This window comes from Eubalaena glacialis, chromosome 12 (assembly GCF_028564815.1).
Source record: "Eubalaena glacialis isolate mEubGla1 chromosome 12, mEubGla1.1.hap2.+ XY, whole genome shotgun sequence".
Lineage (NCBI taxonomy): Eukaryota > Metazoa > Chordata > Mammalia > Artiodactyla > Balaenidae > Eubalaena > Eubalaena glacialis.
Window position 1 is genome coordinate 50,452,314 of NC_083727.1, and position 21,234 is coordinate 50,473,547.

A 21,234-nucleotide genomic window follows, 5' to 3' on the forward strand; every position below is an offset into this window, starting at 1 on the left:
TATACACACAATACACAAGGTCAAAAGATTTGAAGATTGGCAAATTGATTTGCAAAGTTCAAAGTTCTGTATCAAATTTCAGTAACACTTATAGCAGTGTACAAATGTACAAATATTATCAGTCTCATCAACATTGGGTTTTATCAGATTTTCTACATTTTGCCAATTTAATACATAGACTCTAATTCTTCCCTCTTATGTTAGTATTTTGTTTTGGTGGTTATTTTAGGTAAGGAGGAGGAGGCAAACATTTCTTCCTATGTATTTTGCTAATTATATCTCTTCTTATGTGGATTGTATGTATCATTTCTCATTTATGTCAGTCTTAATGTTTTCTTAATATATCTTCATGAGTTCTTCATATAATATAAATATTAATCTTTTGGACTTTGAACAAAAATATTTCCTCTAATCTACTATTTTCTTTCAGTTTTTGTCCTGTCAAACTTACACTTTTATGTCGTCAGTTCTGTTGATCTTTACTTTTGTATTTTCTTTTGTTAAAAAACAAAATTCAACTGAGTAAATTTTAAAGATCCTATTGGCTTTATTAAATGATTCCTGAATCAAGCAGCATCCAATCTAGCAGATAGAAAGGAGTTCTGAGGAGCTGTACAAAATGAAAGACTTTCATAGGCAGAAGGGAACAGAAACAAGGAAATTATACTAAGCAAAAAAGCGAGTTGATTATTGCAAGGTTACTTTCCTTTAGGGGGTGGCAGGGATCTCTCAGGCAGATTACCTAACTAGTGCTGATCAGACGATTCCTGATTGACTGCGTTAAGATTTCATGTCTGAAAGAGGCTGAAACTGTAATTAAGTCTTGGTTTTGTGATGTGGGGCTTAGCATAAGCAACTTCATTTTGCGCCTGTTGTCTTATTTTTAACACTTTGATCACTTCATAGCTTTAAGTTAATTAATCCACCAGAGATCTGATAATCACTCAAGTTTTGTTTTCTGCTAGTTTTTCTGTGTTTTATAAGAACTGTTGAACTCTTTAATACACATATGGAATTTATTTTCAGTGTGTGGTATGAAAGGTTAATCTAAATTATTCGTTCCAAATAGCTTATTGTTATCCCAAGAATATTGAACAAATCCTTCTTTTCATCATTATTTTGTGATGGTTCCTTTAGAATAGATTACATTCTCACTATGAGTAAGTCTCCAGTACTTTCTATTCTGTATTTATTTACATGTCCACCTTTATGTCAGTAACCTGTTTATTTTACTCTGTTTTAAATCATACTTAAATATCTGGTATGTTTTAAATCATACTAGTGTTCTCTGCTTTCCTTTAAAAATAGGTTTTGTTTGGTTAAAATTAACATAGTAGTTAATATATAATGAGTACTGACCTTCATCTTTATATGAACTATCCCATTTAATCTTTGCCACAATTCCATAAGGTAGAATTATTATTACCTGTAATGAGAGAACAATTGGCATTTTATCCATGATCTAGCAGGCGTCTCAGGCCCCATATTCAGGGCTTATACAGAGCCCTTCTTCATTTGTCTCTCATAAAGCCTTTTTGTTGTCTTTATATAGGTCTCATGCATGGCATGCCAGGCTTATTTCTCAGTACATTCTGTGTTTTGTTACTATTGTGAGTGATACCCTTCCTGCTGAGGCTACATCACAGGATTCCTCTGGCAATGGGCATCCCTCACACGTTTTAACTTCCATAAATTGCAGGCCCACACCAGGGTCAGAACCCGCCCCTGCATGACTCAGGCCTTGTCACAGCCAGGGAACACTTTCCTTCCATGCTGACATGGATATGAACACAGATTATATTCCTTTCTTACTATTTCATTTATGGGAAAAGCAGGTTTCCAGGCCAGTATGAATAGAGAACTGGGGAAGGTGTGGGGTGGGAGGAGGGGGAGGAATGGTGTTTAACAACCAGTGCAGAAAAGACTACAGGCACCTCCCATTTAACCAAGGAAAAGCAGAGCGGTCCATGGACCCACACCGCAGAGGAGGGAATGCTGCATTTTGTACGTGCACTGGGCTAATTCCTTGCTGGTATTCTGGGTACAACCACTTACATTTGGCTGAAAGAGTCATTCAGTCAGCAACATTACTGAGCCCCTTTTCTGGTACCTCTTGGGTACAACTTAAATGCAACTACTGGCCCCCCAAAAGAATGGAAGTCATTGGGGTCCCTTTGTCTTCTCTCTCCAGGGAGAGAATGGACCTTAATGAGCAGTCTGGAGCATAAACAGCTCTTCAGACCCTTGCCAGAAAGACTGTTCATGGTAAAATAATGAATATCTTTTAGAGCAGAAGTTCTTCTATCATCTCATATTAGAAAGAGCAACAGGGAGCCAAGGATGGACAGGATGTTAATAACACGCCTTTCACCTAGGCCAGGACTACACGGGGCGAAGCCCACCCATACCACCCCCAAACTCCTAGAGAACCAAAACATGAATTCACCACACTCTTGGCAAGCATCACACATGGGCTCTGTGGAGAGTCTCTTCAATTGTGGGGTCTGTCATTAACTAACACTGTAACAAGGGGCAAGTTAGTTAATTTGGATGAGTCTCTGCTTCTTCAGCTGCCAAGGTGTAAGGAACTTATTAATGTAAGAAATTATAGCAAAGAAGAAAGTCAGCATAAGTGCCTGGCTGACAGGGATCTTGAAGGCCTATATCCACTTTTTTTTTTTTTTAATTTTTTTTTTTTATATGAATGGCTGGATTTTATTTATTCATTCATTTATCTATTTATGGCTGTGTTGGGTCTTCGTTTCTGTACGAGGGCTTTCTCTAGTTGTGGCAAGCGGGGGCCACTCTTCATCGCGCTGCGCGGGCTTTTCACTGTCGCGGCCTCTCTTGTTGCGGAGCACAGGCTCCACACGCGCAGGCTCAGTAGTTGTGGCTCACGGGCCTAGTTGCTCCGCGGCATGTGGGATCTTCCCAGACCAGGGCTCGAACCCGTGTGCCCTGCATTGGCAGGCAGATTCTCAACCACTGCGCCACCAGGGAAGCCCTATATCCACTTTAAGATGCACTAATGTTTTAAAGCTGCACTGTCCGATACAGTAGCCACTAGCTCTGTGAAGCTATTTAAATTAATTAAAATCAAATGAAATTTAAATTTTATTTCCTCAGTCCCACTAGCCACATTTCAAGCACTCAACAGTCACAGGTGGCTAGTCGCTACCATATTGGGCAGACATAGAACATTTCTATCATCAAAGAAAGTTCTATTGGGCAGCATTGTGTTAGAGCAGAGGTCAACAGACTTTTACTGCAAAGGGCCAAATAATAGTATTTTCAGCTCTGTGGGCCATAGGCCTCAGCTGCAAGTATTTAGCACTGTTTTTGACTGAAAATAGCCACAGACAATATTTTTTTAAATGGGCATGGCTGTGTCCCAATAAAATTTTATTTATGAAAACTGGCAGCAGGTCATCTCCTGCTTTAAAGATCTGAAGAACTTTTGACTCAAGCCTCTTTGCAACCTCTAGTTCAGCTTTCTTACACTGCAGATGGTTTCACAGAATCCCCATTGATGAAATGGTTGGGCTGGAGTGATAAGCTACACCTCTAAGGAGAGTCACCCTGACTATAATTCAGTCAAACTTCTGTATAACCATAGGATTATACTGTTACCTGGTGGCCTGTGGGAAATAGTCCAAGCAGAACTTCACTCTCATTTCTAGCCAGTGTGCTAGGGTTATTGATTGTTGAATACTCAGTTCTCCCTGAGAGACATTGTGGCTGACATTGCTAAGTACCCACTCAATATCTATTCTCTCTCCTTTTCTTACTGATTATACAGTTTTGCACAGGGCAGCAATATACCCTGAGGGGGGTGGACAGTGTGCTTAGGGAGAAATACTACATTTCCCAATCTTTCTTTCAGTCACCACGCGACACAGTTCTGGCCAGTGTGGTATATGCATAAGTAATTAATTAATTAACTGTTGTTTCTGGGACATTCTTTTAATGAGGGTAGACTTAGGCAGCAATCTCATTTTGCTTTTTGCCCATCCTCTCTTTCCTGCCTTGAACTTGTCTCAGTGCTGGAGGTGGACAAGCCAGCTCATACCCATGAGGTGACAGGCAAACACTAAAGAGGGCTAAGTGGAAAGACAGAAGGAGCCTGAGTCCCTGGTGGCATTGAGGAGCCATCATGCCAACTCTGAAGTTCATAAATCTGGACTTTCTAAAATAAAATAAAAATGAAATATCCATTTGAATAAGCCATTGTATATTGGGTTTTCTATTCCATGAAGCCAAATGCATTTCTAATTGATACAGAATCCTTACACAAGATGAAAAGAAGTCACTTCCCTCTAAAGGCAGCATGAACTTAAGGTGGTTTTGAAGCCACACAACTTGGATTGGGACTTGAACCCATGGGCTGGGACTCGAACACACTGTCTTTTAATTGAAATCAAACATCTGGTCTCAGGACTTAAACTCATGTTCTTTATGTCTCATTGTTGCAAAAAGAGTTCAGTGAGAGACAGAGTGATAGGTAAGAGGTGAATTTATTTAGAGAGATACACATTCCATAGACAGAATGTGGTCCATCTCAAAAGGTGAGAGAGGCCTGAAATAAGAGGTGGTTAGTTTTTATGGGCTGAGTAATTTCACAGGCTAACTGGTGGGAGGATTATTCCAACTGTTTTGGGGTAGGGGTGGGGATTTCCAGGAATTGGGCCACTGCCCACTTTTTGGCCTTTTATGGTTAGCCTCGGAACTGTCCTGGCGCTTGTGGGTGTGTCATTTAGCATGCTAATGTATTACAATGAGTGTATAATGAGGCTCAAGGTCTACTGGAAGTCAAATCTTTCAACGTGTTGGGCCTAATCAGCTCTAACCAGTTTTTGTCGTGTCCTCAGTGGCTATGCCATTCTTTTAAAGGTTGTGCCCTGCCCCCTTCCCTCCTATTTCAGTTTGAATCCTGGGTTTGAATCCCAAATCTAACTCCTGGACAAGTTACTCAATTCTGAGCCTTAATTTTCGCATCTAAAAATTATCAATGCAAGTAATAGAAAGAAAAAAAAAGGTCAGCATAAGTGCTGACTGACAGGAATTTTAAAGGCCTGTATCCACCTTAAGATGCACTGACATTATCTTCACAAGATTTTTGTGAGAATCAAAATAAAATCGTGTAGATTTTAGGCACATAGAGAGTGTCAAGAACAATATCTCTCTTGAACAAAGACACAAAAATTCTTTTAAAATATTACCAAACTAAATCCAGAAATATACAAAGAAGACCATCATGACCAAGTGGGGTTTATCCCAGGAATGAATGCAAGGTTGGTTTAACATACAAAAATCAGTCAATACAGTCTATCACATTAAACAGACTAAAAATGAAAAACAGTATGATCATTTCAACAGATCTAATGCATAAGAAGAATTAGATAATATTCAATACTGATTTGTTAAAAAAAGAAAAAAGAAACAACACCTCTCAGTAAAGTAGAAATAGAAGAAATTGTTCTCACCAAAATGAGGATTATCAATAAAAATCCCTATAGCTAACATTATACAAGATAGAGAAAGACTGAATGCATTCCCCCTAAGATTGGTAACAAAGTAAAGATGTCTACTCTTCTCACTTCTATTCAACACTGTATTGATCCTAGCCAGTCTAGTAAGATAAGAAAAGAAATAAAAGACATATAGATCAGAAAGAAAGAAATAAAACTGTATTTACAGATGACATTATTATCTATGTAAAGAAATCTTAAGAAACTACAAAAATCTATTAGAATTAATAAATGGATTTAGCAAGGTCGTAGGATAAAAGGCAAATCATCAAATTTTTATATACAATCAACGAATAATTTAGAAACTGAAATTTAATAATACTATTTATAATGGCATAAAATATGTGCAAGACCTGTACAATGAAAAATATAAAACATTGCTTAGAGAAATTAAACGAGGCCTAAGTAAATAGAGATACATACCATGCTTATGGTGGAAAGACTAAATGATATTAAGATGTCAGTTCTCCCCAAATTGATCTGTACATTCAGTGCATTTCCAATCAAAATCCCAGAAGGAGTTTTGTAGAAATTGGCAAGCTAATTCTGAAATCTACAGAGAAATGCAGAGGACCTAGAATAGCCAAAACAATTTTGAATAAAAAATTGATTTTGATTAAAGAGAACATATTTGGAGTTCTTTATTTATACTTCATGATTTTGTGATTTAATATAAAGTTATAGTAATCAGGACAGTGAAAATGCAGATATATAGAAAAATGTGTAGTTCTGATAATTAAAGTGCCAAGCATTCAGGAGAAAGGAAAACTCTGTGTGGGCTGAGGCAGAGAAGTCTTCATGGACCAGAAGGGGCAGGGAACTGGAGGATACATACCCTAGATCTAAATCTGAAGATCTGAAGCATTTGATAGAATTTCAAGGTGTAATTGCTTGGGTTATCCAGAGAAACAGAGCCCATAGGAGGTGTATATACAGTTATGGAGGCTGAGAAGTCCCAATATCTGCAGTCAACAAGCTTCTGAAGACCTGAGAACCAGGAGAGCTGGTGGTGTAAATTCCAGTCCAAGTCTGAAGGCAAAAGACTGGTGTCCCAGCTCAAAGATAGTCTAGCAGAGAGCATGAATTCTCTCTTTACTCAGCCTTTTGTGTCCTATTCAAGCCTTCAATGAATTGGATGAACTCCACTCACACTGGGGAGGGCAATCTGCTTTACTTGGTCTGCTGATTCAAATGTTAATGTCATTCAGAAATACCCTCACAGACACACTCAGAAAAATGTTTAACCAGATATCTAGGCACCCTGGGGTCAATTTGACAAAAAATTAACCATCACAGAACACCTCGGCACTACCTTGGAAAATTCTGATTCTATGGGTCTGGAATGGGACCAAGTAACTATATTTTTAATAAATTCCCCCAATGATTCTGATGTGCAGGTGTATTTAACTCTGGTTCTCAACCAGGATGCTTAAGCAATGTGATAAGGCAGCACTGTGAGAAGGGTTCCTGCACAGATGAGAGGATAGTACTGTACATCTGGGGGCTAGTGAGCTTACACTGAACAGACTGGTCCTTTGTTGGAGAGGAGGAAGGAAGAAATGAGAATTGCAGGGAGGGACATCAGGTGATTTTTAACTTTTTCTGTATTTTATGGTGCTTTGACATCTTGGGGCCTTGCTAATCCCAAAGAGACTGCCCCTTCCAGAGCTAGCTAATTCCTAGAGATAGTAAACAATTTGCCTGTGAGCACACCTTTCATATGCAAATCAACCAATCCAAAATCCATATTCCCAGTTACTTCCTTTATTAACTCACACAGCAAGCCAGTATTCCCTCTAAATCACCCAGGGACAGGTACTGGACAACTAGGGACCACCCTGTAGTCCAGAGCTTGCTGAAATTATTCAAACTAGCCAATCCTAAACTGCTTACCTTGCTCATGCATCCCTTTCTACGAAAACCACAATAAAGTCTTTTGCCTATGCTTTCCCTTCATTCCTGCCTCCTGACCAACACTGGTGCTTCCCCATGTGGCCTTGTGTGGCCTGCTATGCCTCCTGCTTCTAGGGATCTGTGAGTAAAAACTTCTTCCTTCATAACAGTCATTTCTGTGTCTGCTTGTTTTACCATACCTGATTATGATAGATCCTAGATACATTTTAAAACAGTGTGTCTATAGAAGAACAGGGAAGAGATTGAGTGTTTCCTTGCTGACCCTTTGTTTTGATTTTTGTCTTCACCAGCTCTATGGATAAGAGAGAACCTTAGGAGGTGGGTCATAAAAGATCTTGCTATGATTTATGTGCTATGATTTATGTTAAAGAGTGTTTTTCCTATGTTTTCCTCTAAGAGTTTTATAGTGTCTGGTCTTACATTTAGAGTAATGAAAATAAAAACAAAAATAAGCAAATGGGACCTAATTAAACTTAAAAGCTTTTGCACAGCAAAGGAAACCATAAACAACACAAAAAGACAACCCATAGAATGGGAGAAAATATTTGCAAAGGAAGCAACAGACAAAGGATTAGTTTCCAGAATATATAAACAGCTCATGCAGCTCAATATCAAAAAAACAAACAACCCAATCAAAAAATGGGTGGAGTAGGGCTTCCCTGGTGGCGCAGTGGTTGAGAATCTGCCTGCCAATGCAGGGGACACGAGTTCGAGCCCTGGTCTGGGAAGATCCCACATGCCGCGGAGCAACTAGGCCCGTGAGCCACAGTTACTGAGCCTGCACGTCTGGAGCTTGTGCTCAGCAACAAGAGAGGCCGCGACAGTGAGAGGCCCGCGCACCGCGATGAAGAGTGGCCCCCACTTGCCACAACTAGAGAAAGCCCTCGCACAGAAACGAAGACCCAACACAGCCAAAAATAAATAAATTAATTTAAAAAAAAAATAGATGGAATACCTAAACAGACATTTCAGCAAAGAAGACATACAGATGGCCAAGAGGCACATGGAAAGATGCTCAACAGCACTAATTATTAGAGAAATGCAAACCAAAACTACAATGAGGTATCATCTCACCACTATCATCAGAAAATCTACAAACAATAAATGCTGGAGAGGGTGTGGAGAAAAGGGAAACTTCTGGCACTGTTGGTGGGAATGTAAATTGATAACAGCCACTGTGGAGAACAGTATGGAGGTTCCTTAAAAAACTAAAAATAGAACTACCATATGACCCAGCAATCCCACTACTGGGCATATACCCTGAGAAAGTCATAATTCAAAAAGATACATGTACCCCAATGTTCATTGCAGCACTATTTAAAATAACCGGGACATGGAAACAACCTAAATGTCCATCAACAGATGAATGGATAAAGTAGATGTGGTACATATATACAATGGAATATTACTCAGCCATAAAAAGAAATGAAATTGGGTCATTTGTAGAGATGTGATGGACCTAGAGTTTGTCATACAGAGTGAAGTATGTCAGAAAGAGAAAAACAAATATCGTGTATTAACGCATATATGTGGAATCTAGAAAAATGGTACAGATGAACCTATTTGCAGGACAGGAATAGAAAGGCAGACATAGAGAACTGACGTGTGGACACGGGACAAAAGGGAGGGTGGGATGAACTGGGAGATTAGGTTTGACATAAATACACTACCATGTGTAAGATAGATAGCTAGTGGGAACCTGCTGTATAGCACAAGGAGCTCAGCTCTGTGCTCTGTGATGGCCTAGTTGGGTGGGATGGGGGGGAGGGAGGGCCATGAGGGAGGGGATGTGAGTATGCGTATGGCTGATTCACTTCACTGTGCAGCAGAAACTAACACAACATTGTAAAGCAAGTATACTCCAATAAAAATTTAAAAAGAGAGAGAGAGAGAACCTTACCAACAAAGACAGCCAGACTCAAGGCTGGCCCCAAGAGCAGTTATCTCCATGGGCCAAGGACATAAATGTGGGCTCCTATTGAAACATGCTGCATGTGTACCCAGCCAGACCCCTTATTATCTTTGTGCAAGTGCTAAATTTGTGAAAGTGCCAGAGAGAAGCTGTATATAATTCTATCAGCAGCTAAGGGGCTTCTGACTCTTCTGAAAGGCAAGAGACAGACTCTTCCTTCCCAAGAGCTAAAGATAGCAGACACACACACTTTTGATTTTTACTTGGAGCCAATCTTATTAGGTGACTAATTTAGAAGAAATATAATGTAGTCTCAGGCTTTTGTGACAATGAGTACATTAGATTTGGTGCTGCTACCTCAGAAGTAATCATTTGCCAAAGCCTCAAAGAAGGAGGTTAGGGGCTGCTTGTTCAATGCAGGAAAAAAAAAACATCTCTTCTAGATAGCTGAATGTTTAAGATCATTAAGATTATGAGTTTTCCTCTCTCCTTCACTCTACTCCATCTTTCAGATCATTTTGAGCTGACATGGAGTGAATAGTTTTTTACAAAATTTTTATTGGAGTATAGTTGGTTTACAATGTTGTGTTAGTTTCTGTTGTACAGCAAAGTGAATCAGTTATACATATATCCACTCTTTTTTAGATTCTTTTCCCATATAGGTCATTACAGAGTATTGAGTGGAGTTCCCTGTGCTATACAGTAGTCCTTAATAGTTATCTATTTTATATATAGTATTGTGTATGTGTCAATTCCAATCTCCCAATTTATCCCTCCCCACCCCTTCCCCCTGGTAACCGTAAGTTTGTTTTCTACATCTGTGACTCTATTTCTGTTTTGTAAATAAGTTCATTTGTACCATTTTTTTAGATTCCACACATAAGCGATATCATATATTTGTTTTTCTCTGACTTACTTCACTCAGTATTGAATACAGTTTTGATCTACATTTTTGTTTTTATAGTCGAATTATTTTTAATAACTAATTACATTGGTTGTCTCTAATATGTTTGGCTTGCTCCTATAGGACATCACTATTACAAGTAGAAATATTTCCTTAGAGATAAAGGGTTCTAAAATCCACAGTGCTTGGAAGTGAGTAATGTGTGGATTGGGGATAGTTTGTTTTTTTTTTTGGGGGGGGGATAGTTTTCAGAGCTTAGATGGTAGCTGTAGATGGTGAGCTGAAAGTCATCTTAAGGTTAAAAATGAGTTGTCATTTATAAGAAGTTCTAGAAGATATCCAAGGTTTTTATTGCAGTTATTCTGTAGAAGTTACCTCATATGTGTTTTCCTTTCTCTGCTTCCCAAAGGTATACAGAAAAGCATTCTATAAAATGTTACTCTTTGAGAAGTTTGACCAGTTCCATCAATTCTTTCTTTTGTAACTCTGGTAAAAAATTTGAAAATGGTAACTTGTATTTGCCTCTCTCTTTTTTGCTGTGAAATTTCTCAGTATTTGTAGTGTCAACATGAGCCATTTCCAAGTTGTACTCAATTTAATGAGTCTAATGAGAATAAAATGAGGAATTTTTCAGATCGAGGATGCCAAGTGAGCTCTCTGATTCTCTTTAGAATTTGGTCCTCATAATTCAAACCTTTCATGTTCTCATCCTCCCTTCCGACCTTTAAGAAGCCCTGCTATATGTCCCTCACTGTCTTCCCTCCTGAGCTCCACTCTCTAGCTCTGGCCGTGACCTCCCTCTCAAGCCCAGGTCTGCATTTTAGTCATTTCTTACAAGCTCCATTTTAATGTCCCTGGAGCTGGCTGTGTTTCTCTGATTGTAAATCTCTAACAAGTGGGAAACTCTGCCTGACCTATCCTTCACAAAAGAAACCCTGAGGGAAGAGGTAGGGCTGGGGTCCTGCCCCAAGAAAGGTCTGACTATTGACCAAGCTCAGAACACCACAGTCTTCTCTGTCCTAGAATTAAGGATACACAGAAACACCCTTCAGACAGGAAACCAGGAACTCAGTGGGGAGCCTGAGTGGGCTGTGGACTCAAAACAGGAAGTTGTCCTTCCTCACAATTGGGAGAAGCTAATGAAAAGCAGCCAGGTTCCAGGGACGGGGTGGTTCCACACCTAGGAAGCTGGGCTAGGGCGGAACCCAAGAATCAGAGCTGTGGTCCTCTGAAGGCTATGGACAGTGAGCACGTGTCAGACAAACCCAACAGAGATAAGTACGGGATGGGGGAGAAGGTAGGGTCCTGTCACCCTAAATGCATTCCATGGAACACTCATGTGCTGGGAGAGGTAGATAGGTCTCCCATGAAAACTAGTTCTGTAATCAACTACATTTGGGAGGAAATGGGCAAAGTTCAGTAGGTTTCTTGATTGCAGGAATTCTCAAAGCCTTTAGCAAGCTAATGTGCATGATAAACGTACACAGTGTTTCCCAAAGGTACCTTGGTCCTGTAACAATCTCTCTCTCCATAATAAGAGGCTGTAGAATGCTACAGTGGAACAATTCCTCAAATAATTAGTTAAGTGAAACACTACCTGCCACCATTACTATCAAATAAAAACATGGTGGAGGACTTTCTGGTCCACAGGACCAGAACTGTGGAATGCGTGAGGAGGGGTGAAGAAGATAAGATAAAGTCCCCTGCAGGCTAGTCAAATGGCCCATGGCTGGGAGCAAGGGCTCTTGAAGCCAGGAGGCCTGAAACAAGGGTGCGTGCACACAGACTCAACCATACACCCCCGACCAGGGTGGTTGATGAGCAGAAGTGCCTCATGGCCCAGGCTGATAATAGACTCTGGAAGGGATTAAGGACCCCTCAGAGAAAGAGCAAAGCAATCTCGAGCATCTGTTTTCACATTGCAGGCCACCACGTCTCTAGTCTCTGAGTCAGTTGTGTAACCTTTGAGGTTAGGGGTTCAGGGGAGATCACTCTGACCTGAGAGAATATGGGGTATAGTCCTGGTACCCCTCTCTTCCATTTCCTTGTCTCTTGGGGGGAGTGCCCTCCCTCACAAGGTTCTTACATGGAATAAATCAAGCATGCACATACGTGAGTGGACTTCCTACTGGAAAAGCACTATTTGAGTGTTGGGACTGTTCCAGGGAATAATCACCCCGTGGAAGGTTTGTGGAGGGCGGAGCAGGGTGGGGAGTGCTGAGGTGGGGAGATGGGTTTGCATGAGACCTTGGCTCACCCTTTGGGTTCCACTCACAAAAGTGAGACACCAGAAGGCTGCACTGGTGAGCAGGGCTCAGGTGAAGCTCAGAGGTTTTCTGTCCTCAGTGCATGTCACTTGTAGATATATCTTCCTCAGACTAAGTCCCTGCTGACCCTCCACCTCAACATTCCCCAGAAAGGTTATAGGATATGGCTCCCAGGTGCTCAATATTAGGGTCACTGGAATAGGGAGTGACTTAGTTAATGGTTCTGCGACTTCCGTGTGTCCTATTAAAACAGATTGCTGGGCCCAATCCCCAAATTTCTGATTCAGTAGAAATTTGCATTTCCAACAGTTTCCCAGGCGATACTGATTCTGTTGGTCCTGGCCTATGCCTTGAGAACCACTGCCTTGGGCTGACCAGATTGGAGTCTAGGGGGCTCTCACTTGAGAGTTTAGAGATTCGAGCTCTCTGCTGGCCTCAGTCCCCCTCCTGTAGCCCCTTCCCTGTAAATTGCATGCTAGTGCTAATGAGTCAGCGGGGTCTGGCTGCACTGTCTTTTGTGAGAATGGGGGAGGGGCTTGCTTGTTGGGCTGCATAATCCCCCAGCCCCCTTGCCCACTAGGATTATGGCTGTGCAGTACATCGGCACCACATGGTATCTGTTTTCTCAAAGGAGAAAACAGATGCAAACATTCATTTTCCAATTTGGAATGTTAGCCAAGGACTGACTCAGGCCACTGCTTTTGGGTTTGGTCAGTTTTTCCTGTCTTGCTTTTGTGGGCTGAGGGCATTTTGCTGAGGGCCAGCCATAGTTCTGTGACCTGAAAACGCCCTTCAGCCAGCAGATGGGCTCCTGCGCTGTGGTGGTTACAGCTGGGCAATCTAGTAATTGCTTCCGGCCCCCAGTCTGTCCTTCGCCCCTCCCCATGCATGTTGCCAAGTTACCTGCCAGTGCCAGCTTTCTCACCTGTCCTCACCACCGCTGGCCTGGCTGCCCACCCTGCTCCGGGGTCACTGAGCAGCCGCTGTCCTCACTCAGGCACTGTTTTCACATCACTGACCTTCCAAATGCAGAGTCAGCTCCTTGGGCTGATTCTCATGTAACTTTTCCTCACCTCATTTCTCTACTTTTCCACCTATTCAGTTTGTGTCATTCCCTTTCGATGCCCAAAGGCCTGGAGTTCAATTTTCCTCCAGATTTTATCTTAAGGGAGTGGTATTAAGCCCTGTGAAACTTGCTTTATATGAAATAATAATTCTTATCCATCTCATAAAGGTGTTCTTGGTCTAGCAGCATGAGTTTGTTTCCTGTAGAAAGCTTAGCAACTTATGAAAATGCATTTTCTAATAGACTTTTAAAAAATAGTCTTACTGAGATATAATTCACATACCATACAATCCACCCAATTAAAGTATACAATTCAATGGTTTTTAGTGTATTCACAGATCTGTATGACCGTCATACATCACCTCAAAAAAAACCTTCTGTGACCTCATCTCCTTATCCCCCGCACCTACCCATCCCTCAGCCCTAAACAACCACAAATCTATTTTCTCTATAGATTTCCATTCCCTGGGAATGGAATCATATAATATGTGGTCTTTTGTGATGGGCTTTTCTCATTTAGGATAATGTTTTTAAGGTTCATCCATGTTATAACATGTATCAGTACTTCATTCCTTTTATGGCTGAATAATATTCCATTGTATGAACAGACCACATTTTGTTCATTCATCAGCTGATGGACATTTGGGTTGTTTCTACCTATTGGCTATTAAATTTTTTAGACTCTTAGGGAGCTGGAACTGAAATGGGTCTTTGAGATTGGAAATCCCAACCTTTACTTTACAGATGAGGAGCCAAGGGCTCTGGGGGTCCAAGTTCAGTCAAGAATTTTGTCGAAGTTCACTCCACGGCTCCCTGATGGAGCTGGAAATGGAGCCCCCGCCCCCTCAACCCCCATCTGTCTCCCAGGTTGTTGCACATCCTCTTTCTGTGGAAACAAATCTATTAGAGAAATTTGAAAAATTACTCAGTGTTTCCCAAAGCAGTTTTTGGTTTTGCAAATGTTTTGAGTTCTTCCCCCTTCCAACAGTCATTAGAAACAGTTGAAAGAAGTTATTATTTTGTATGTGTATTCTTTCTTGACATTGTCATTCTCCATACTGAAATCAAAAGCATCTGTCCAGTAACTAATTGTTCTATGATGAAATGGAATAAGGATAAAAGTACTGCTGGAGAGAGAGCATCCACTATCATGTAATGCTTCTTCATTGAATTTACTTTTAAAAGGCCCCAAAATAGTTTTATGAAGACAAAGTACATCTTGAATAGAATCAGATAGGCCTCTTCTTACTGTGGCTTCCAGATCTGTTTCCCCCAATGGTGTCTTTCATGGTCCCTCTCCCCTGATCTGCTCTGGAATTTACTACCACCTTTCCTTACCCTTATACCCACCCTGGCCCCCCTCACCCTCCCCTCCGACAAGCCCATCCGCCACCCTCCAGCATATTCACAGGCTCTGGGGTGGGAAAATAGCTCCTCTTCTCCCACGGAGGATCAGGGAATCTTGGTTTAATTCTAATAGCGTTTCCGGGAGGAAGGAACAATTAATTAAAGATGAGGAACAAGCTGCTTCCTGATTTTCCTTTTTTCTTCTACCAGCTATGGGAAAACCAGATCAGTGAGCCACAGAAGTGACCCAGTTCACACTGGGCAGCCTAGTGACACACAGGAAGGCAGGACTGGGTTATTCTATACTAATGTGAAATCATACAGTTTAGAATGAAGGGGACAGGGTCCATGCACACAAGTACCCCAAAAAGATGACTTGAAATAAATCCAAAGGTGTTAGTAGTTATTTTTACAGGAGAAAAGAGAGTAAAAATGGAATCAGACTATTAGAAACCCTGGGGACATTTAGAAATGTAAGTAGGTCTAAAGTCGGGTGGGGAATTTGCATTTCTAAAACTTCCCAGGTGAGGCTGAGGCTGCCAGTCAGGGGCCACACTTTGAGAACCACTGGTTTGGAGAATTTTCCAGCCCCTGGTTTTCCCTTTGTTGTTCCTGACCTTTCCCCCTTTCTTTCCCAATAACAATATACTAGGGAAAGCAAAGAACATGCCACTTTCTTTGAACTGGCTTTATAAAATCATCCACAAATATTTCCTCCAATTCTTACATTTCAAAAGGGCCTCATTGCATGCAAAAACAAATTCAAAATTGAATTGTTCAAACTTGTTTGTATTACCAAAGTGTTTGTAATAGAATCAGCACCAGTGGAATAATGGTGTAGTCTCTACTAAAATGTGTACCTTTGGATATAGAGGTTGTTAGGATAATACTAGTAAAAGATTAATAAAATAAAATCCCAGGCCCATTATCTTATAGTTCCTTCTTAAATTTAGTCAGCACCTTCCATATTTATATGGACGTCTCTAGAGAGCAAGGGCTGCATATGCTGATTAGTCTCTGCTCTCATTTCTTCTGGCATCTTCCTTTGAACTCAGAACAAGTGGGAATTGAGTGAGGAATTGGGTGTGTGGTTCACAGGAGTAGCGGAGGGGACAATTTCTTTTTTCTTTCCAGTGCAGTGGATGTTTCCTTTTCCCAACCTAAATACATTGGGAAAGAATGAGTCTGTAGCCAATGCTGAAAGAATTTTTATTTCTCTTAAGGCTCAAAACTTTAGCTGTCAGTCATTTCTTTATTCATTCAAAGAGGATAAAGAGACAGGGAAAACCTGGAGAACAAATATTGTCCCTTTCGCCTTAGTAACAGGATGAGGTTACAGCTGAGTCTTCAGTTCAGGACACTCATGAAGGGGGTGCCTGTTGGTTCCCCAGTCTCTGGACAGGAATACACTGCATATGACCTTGACCAAAAAAATAATAAAGTTTTTAACTCTATTTTTAAAAAATAAAAAACGTCATGAAAAAAATTCCAAAACCTCAAACAGGAATGTATTTTGTTCTGAAAAGGTGGAAATGTGATGAATTCCCCTCTTTACCCACTGGTGGCACGGGATGGTCCTTGGGTGAGCCTGGGCAGTCACACTGTCTCAGGTTTGAGACTTCACTGGATTCACGTTTGTCAAAGGGCCTGTCAGCACCTCCCAAGCAGGAAGCATTCACCTCTGAAGAGAACTGAAGGCCGGGGAGGCTTTGTTGGTGATGCAGCTGTCATATCCTATTAGTGCATGGGTGGGTCTCACCGGGTACGGGAGGTATATCATTTATAGACAGAAATTGCATAATTAATCTTGATAGAATTTTGACACTTTCTTGGCAGTGCAATTTGTTCATCAAGTAAAAAGCTTTTAGGAAGCTGGTCACATGGAATTTAGAACTCCTGAGTTCAAGACTAGGTATCTTTCACAGGTGGAACTGGGAACTCAGGAGTTGATTTGATTTAGAGCAATCATAAAGGCTCCCAGAAAGACCTACTTTTGACTTTGGCTTCTGGCCTCAGATGCTCAGGTTTCAATGGGAAAAAGGACATAGATGAAACCAGATTTCTTCCCAGATTGTTTGAGAATATGGACCATATGCATCGACTTGAGTTCTTTCCTATTAATTTTTTTAATTGAAGTATAGTTGATTTACAATATCATGTTAGTTTCAGGTGTACAGCACAGCAATTCAGTTATTTATATATAAATATATTATTTTTCAGATTCTTTTCCCTTATAGGTTATTGTAAAATATTGAGTATAGTTCTCTATGCTATACAGTAGGACCATGTTGGTTATCTATTTTATATATAGTTTATTAATTTTCTTTTAAAAAATCATTTTTTTATTGTGAAGTATAACTCACATATGGAAAAGTACACCAAACCCAAAATATATAGCCCAGGTAACAGTTGCAGAGCAACCACAGTGTTTCCACGATTGATAGAGACTTTTGAACTTTGTTATACAAGAGGACACAAACAAGATACATTCTTTTGTGTTCTGCTTCTTTCATGAAGCACTATGTTTGTGAGATTCATCCATGTTGTTGTATGTAGAAATAGTTTTTCATTTTAATTTTTGAAATGAAATTCTATTCTGTGACTAGACCTCAGTTTTTCCTTTCTACTGTTGATAGACACTATGGTTGTTTCTGCTTTTTGACTATTACAAATAGTGCTGCTATGAACATTCTTCACGTGTCTGCATATCTGAAGCATCTGATAGAATTACAAAGCCTGAGCTCTACCTCAGAAAATTCCAATTCTATGGCAATGAAAATGGCTGAGGTGCAGGGTATGCATATGTCCAACTTTAGCAGATGATGCAAAAATATTTTCTAAAGAAATTATAATAATCAATCACCCAGTGATGTAGCTGTATTCAGGATCTGACATCTTTTATTACTAGTCAGGTCATTTTAGGGTCACCACCACCAGGTGACCACTGATAACGTATCTCAAGGTATATATGAAAATTCTAGCTTAGTAAAAAGACCTAGTTCTGTCTGCTTCTAATTACAGACTTTTAGAAATGTCTCCAGAAGAACTTGTTGGAATGGCTTTGTTACAATAAGCAAGCAGGAAAAAAAAAAAAAGGTATAATCTGATGCTTCACCTAGGATTAAAAATATCTTTCAGTGGTTTCCTAGAATTTGGCCATAAGCAAATTTATATTTTTCTATAGGCTGATGAGGGGAAAAAATCCTGTTTTGAACTGCAACAGACTTAGAGGTAAAAAAGCACACATTTCTGGCAACATGTTATTAGTGTTGTTTGGGACATTATACATGTATATATTTGTACATTTTATCAGAACAAAGGGTTTTGAGATAAAAAAGCAGTAGAGCTCTGGGCATGCCTGGTTCCTGTGAGAACTGTCACTCATGTGAGGAAAAGACCACAGGGGGCTCTGGGCTCCCCCATACTTTCTCCTAACAGATCCAGATGTTGATATTGGCATGGATGAGTTTACAGAGCAGTTCTATGCAGAAAGCCAAAAAGACTCATTCTCCTCTACACCCAGTCCCAACAGTATGCACAATTCCAATAACTGTATGCCAATATCATACAAAAAAAGCCAACACCACTTCTGAGTTTTCAGGGAAGTTGTGCTTTTTTGCCTCTGCATCATTCTGGATGAGGAAGTTTGAGGATTTGGGCTTTGGCACCCTTGCGTGCTACCAGCGATTTCTCAGCAATAGCAGCATTTACCACTTCTATGGTGAGCTTTGGGCACATGACTATGTGTACCAGTCTTCCAGCTGTCATTTTAATTTGAGATTGTATGCCAGCCAAGGTGAGGAAGAAATCCAAAAGGCAGCTTGTTGAAGGAAGAGGAGGAGGATTCATCAAGTGGTAGAAAGACACCTCTGAAGACTTTCAACAAATCGGCATATTGACCCTGTGGCCCCCAAGCTGGGTAAGACCATGACAGGATCTTTTCCTATGCTGGGAAGATGCTGAAAAATCAGCTTGTTAAAAACAACCTACTGTTTGTAAAAACCACACCACTGTCATGGATAAATTAATTGAGCTTCCACATTCTCAAAAAGAGAAAGTTAATAGTTTCCCAAAATAGATTGTCAAACTAAAGAATGCTTTTAAATATTTAGCAAACTCCCTTTGAGTTAGAGTGGTTAGGAGTACAGTCAACCAGCAGTGTGTATGAACAGCTCTAGGAAGTGGGGTCGTGCAGGGTTTCAGAGAATAAGCTGTGGAGTCAGATGCCTGGGATAGAGCCCCAGTGTTACCACTTCCTAGCTTGGGTGACCTTGGTAAATCATTTAACTATTTTCTGCCTCAGTTTCCTGAGTAATATCTGCTTTATAGGGTTGCTGTGGGCATTAAACGGTAAAGCTAGTGCCTAACACATAAGTAGGTGCTCAATAAATGTGAGTTATTAATGTTTAATGTGAGAGGGAGGATGCTGTAGGCACTAAGGAGGTCTTGGTTGTGATATAAGGAATGGCTTTTCAGGGTTACTCAGCCTGGACCCCTCAGAGTCAAGTTCATGTTGATTAAGTGGGGCCCAGGTGACTGTAAATACTGTACTGTTTTCTGGCATCTCACAGAGACACCCCCAAACACCCAGTGGCTTCTTAGATGATTAGCCCTGTGGCTGTCTGCCAAGACACCACTAGGGATGTGACCAACACCCACTCTCACAAGTCTAATGAGACTGTTGGCCTGTTATCACTCAGAAAATGGACCCCAACCATCTTCTCTCTGCACCAGGAGGCTCTCTCTTCCTCCTCTGAACTCTGATCCCTTTAATTTCTATAATTTTGAATCTTCCTCTTGCTTTGTTGTGACTTAATAATCATTCATTTAAGTTATTTATTGGGCACTAACCATGTTCAAAACATAATGATAAGTACTGAGGATACCATAGTGGGCTTTGTACTCTTGGGAGGGAGACAAATAAAACCCCAGTTAACAGACAAATAAATAAAATAACAATAAATGATGGGAGGTGTCATACTATGAAGGAAGCCAGAAAGGGATTGGGAGAGAGATTACCAGCAGAGGAAAGGAAAAGGAATCCTAATTTGGATGGTCAGGAAAGGGCCTTTCTGAAGAGGTGACAGTGCAGGGCTCCTCCAATCAAGAGAAGTAGGGTCTGCAAAAAATGAGTAGGGTTGGGAGGGCACTGCAGATGGAGGGGACCACATGGCAAATGTCCTGAAGTGGGGACAAGCTTGGGACCAAGGAAGAGAAAAGAGCCAGTGAGATGGGGCAGAGTGAGCACAGAGGAGTGGGCAGGGCAGATGGTGTGGGGCCTTGTGGCCACGGTTCTTAGTGTAATTTGGCTGCCTAACTCTTCTGGCAGGGCGTCTGCACTATTTCTCTTCGTGTATCCCAGTCCTCCACTCCCACCCAAAACTGGCCCTATCACCTAGCACAATGCCATGGACATAGTAGATACAATAATAGTTGCTGAATGTGATGGTGACCTCTGGTAGTTTGGGTCTACATGAGTCCAAAAACAAGGAAAATGAGATCTAGTAAAGCTCCCAGCTGATCATTTATCTTTGCACTTGGTTTTACATTAGGAAATTTCTCTTTCATAAATACTTGACCTTGTCTAATGCAGGAGATGATTTCCTGAGAAAATTTTGTGTAAGTTAAATTCTATTTTACATACAGTAGTGGCACTAGCAGATTGAAGAAATCCAACTTTGAATCATTTTCTATCATTCAGACCTACTATGGAATGTGAATAGTGAATCTTCCATCATTCAGATACAGGTTTGTATTTTTATACATGTCCAATGCATGACCTGGGCCCAGTGTCCTTGGGCTGCCCTCGCTGCCCAATTGATTGTTCATATCCTCCACCTGGGCATGGCTCTCCTTGACCAAGGATGGGAGGAAGTTGCTGCCTTTCACAGCAGAAAGACAGTAGAGATGAGCATTTTTACTTATCACCATGTAGGGAAGGCACTGGGGACCTACAGGCATTGTATTAAATGCATTATATACATTCTTTATTTCATTTGCTGTTTAACAGATGAGGAAACTGTGCTCAGAGAGATGAAGTGTTACTTCACTTTTAACATTTTGGCACAAGCATGGACACACAACTCATAGTACACAATAGACTTGGCTAGCACGCTTAAACAAGGCTATGCTATGGGCTGAGGGAAGACAAAAGGGAAATAAACACAGATAGGAACATACTATTATTAGTTATTTAGACTTACAAAATATAGCTCACTCATCTTTAGTCTATCGTCCCCCGGGCTTCCCTGGTGGCGCAGTGATTAAGAATCCACCTGCCAATGCAGGGGACATGG